A 2,676-nucleotide genomic window follows, 5' to 3' on the forward strand; every position below is an offset into this window, starting at 1 on the left:
ACCATGCCCAGCTAATTTTTTTCTGTATTTTTAGTAGAGACGGGGTTTCACCATGTTGACCAGGATGGTCTCGATCTCTTGACCTCGTGATCCACCCGCCTCGGCCTCCCACAGTGCTGGGATTTCAGGCTTGAGCCACCGCGCCCGGCGAAAAATATTTTCTTAAATGTCTGACTCCCAAGAGAGAAAAGAAAAATAAATTTTTAAGTTCTTTCTTTAAATCCTCTTAACAGATAGATACTGCCTGAGAGGCACTTCAGTTCATGGAGTTTGAAACAGTGGCTGGCCTTTGTGCCAGCCTCTCAGCAATCAAAGCATATGAGCCGTATTTTGAAAGACAAGGACCTTATTTCCTATCCAGGCATCAGGGTCACTCTGAGGTTCGATCAGTTGTATTTGGAATAGTTTTCATTTAGCAAGGGCACTAATAAGCTAACAAGTACGGAGCAGAATCTACCTTTATATTAGGTTTCAAGTCATTACCAAAATTTAACCACAGATAGAGGTTTAACTGTAGCAATTGGTAAAAAGTAAAATCATCACTTAATTCCACTGAGTAAAGGAGAGCTTCTTTACTCAGGAGAAGAAGGAGAATTGTGAAACAATTTCAGAGAATCATGTGATATCAAGGACATTCTAAAACTGATGAATTTCCTCCTGCCCAGAGTAGGATAGAATGGATATAGATGAAAACGGAAGAATCATATAGATTTGACAGGTTGTGATACTCAGTTCAATACTTACTAAAAGACTGAATTTCATCAGTTTTGATGCTCAGTGTATTAGTATGTCCAGCCTGGTTTTTTTCAATATCTATGAAAATCTTCATAGCGCAAGAGAATTGTCAGTCCATGAACACAGATTTCCAATAGGTGTGTCAGTGTTCCAGTGTTCCAGGAAGAAGTTTGCTGAGTTCCTTTAATTGCACAACCAACTGCCAGCAAAAAGCAAACCTAGTAAATGCTAGAATTTTCTGTGGAGAGGAAAGCCAAGCAATAGCATCAGGATGTAATGTCAACTTATAAAGATAACAATTGAATGCTACCAGTAGCCTGTGAAAGGCACTGGAAAATATACTCTCATCCATTGTGGATAAAGAATAATTTTTATAATACTCTAAGACTACATTGAGTAAATAGGATTTTGAAAAATGTCTGTCTAGTGTCAGGTCACTATGAAGAACTACTACCACATACATAATGTATTTGTTAAAGTACAAAAACAACCAAATATTATCCTCTTTCTAAAGTTATTACCCAGCTGATGGAAGAGTTTTCTACTGAATAATAGTGCTGCTGCCCAGAATCAAAATTATTTTTTATGACTATTCAATAGAGGCAGTAGCATTGGGCATGGTGGCTCAAGCCTGTAATCCCAGCACTTTGGGAAGCAGAGACAGGCGGATCACCTGAGTGCACAACCAGCCTGGCCAACATGGCAAAACCCCGTCTCTACTAAAAATATAAAAATTAGCCAGGCATGGTGGTACACACCTGTAATCCCAGCTACTTGGGAGACTCAAGCAGGATAATCACTTGAACCCAGGAGGCAGAGGTTGCTGTGAGCTGAGATCGCACCATTGCACTCCAGCCTGGGTGATAGAGTGAGCCTGTGTCTCAAAAAAAAAAGGCAGTAGCATTGACTTTAAATCCTAAGGGTAACAATGAAAGCCTTGGAAGAAATACAACATTTTTATTAGTTGGCATATGCAGAGAACTTTAGAGTTTACAAATTGTTTCCCCGTATATTATTTATACAAGAGATATTTACAGAGAAATCATTCAAAAAGATTTTTACTTATCAAGGCAAATATCTTACATCGAAAGAGTAGAGTTGTCAAATTAATGATAAGTCAAGGGGGGGTCTGGAAAATGTAAGTGTGAAGATAGGTTATCTATCATTGACTATTATATGATACTAATTTCCACAGTGTGTTTTATTAAGTTGGTGGAAAAGTAATTGCAGTTTCTGCAATTATTTTAATGGCAAAAACCGCAATTATTTTGGCATCAACCTAATACTATCACCTTACTTGAAAAACTGACAGAGCTACAGTCCAGCTCCAGTCACTTCCTAGCCCATTGTACTCTTTTATTTTTATCACGCCAATCACTATTAACTCAAATTATTTTTCCTACTTGCGTTAATGTTTATTTTCCATCTTCCTGCACTAGAATGCAAACTCAGAGTATGGGGAACTTGTTTATTTTGTTCACTGTTCTGCCTAAAGAACCTAAAAGATGGGCACATATTGGGCACTCAATAAAAGGTTTTATGTTAGGCCCTTTTTTTGTATTTCCTTATTTATTTAGATGTTTAAGCCCTCACACTAAATTTTTACAAGCTGGTGAATACTGACAAATTATTTCTCCCACCGAACTATAACCACACATCCCCAGATACTATAAATATATGGTTTAACTAACATTGTGATATATCATCATTTTATCAGTTATGTAATAAAACAAATTACCAAGTATCCAAAAATTAAGTAACACAGCTCAAAAAGCATATAAAATATTAGATGTCTGCTCATTTCCCTGGTGGAAACCCACCTCTTGTTTTGCAAAGGACGTTGGGAAGAGAAGGAAAAAAACCACAGTTCAAATAAGTTGGTAAGCAACTTCTGATAGGTATGGGGAACAACTTCAAATACCTTTTTTTTTTTTTTTTTTT

This window comes from Cebus imitator, unplaced genomic scaffold (genome assembly GCF_001604975.1).
Source record: "Cebus imitator isolate Cc_AM_T3 unplaced genomic scaffold, Cebus_imitator-1.0 Scaffold732, whole genome shotgun sequence".
Taxonomy (NCBI): Eukaryota; Metazoa; Chordata; class Mammalia; order Primates; family Cebidae; genus Cebus; species Cebus imitator.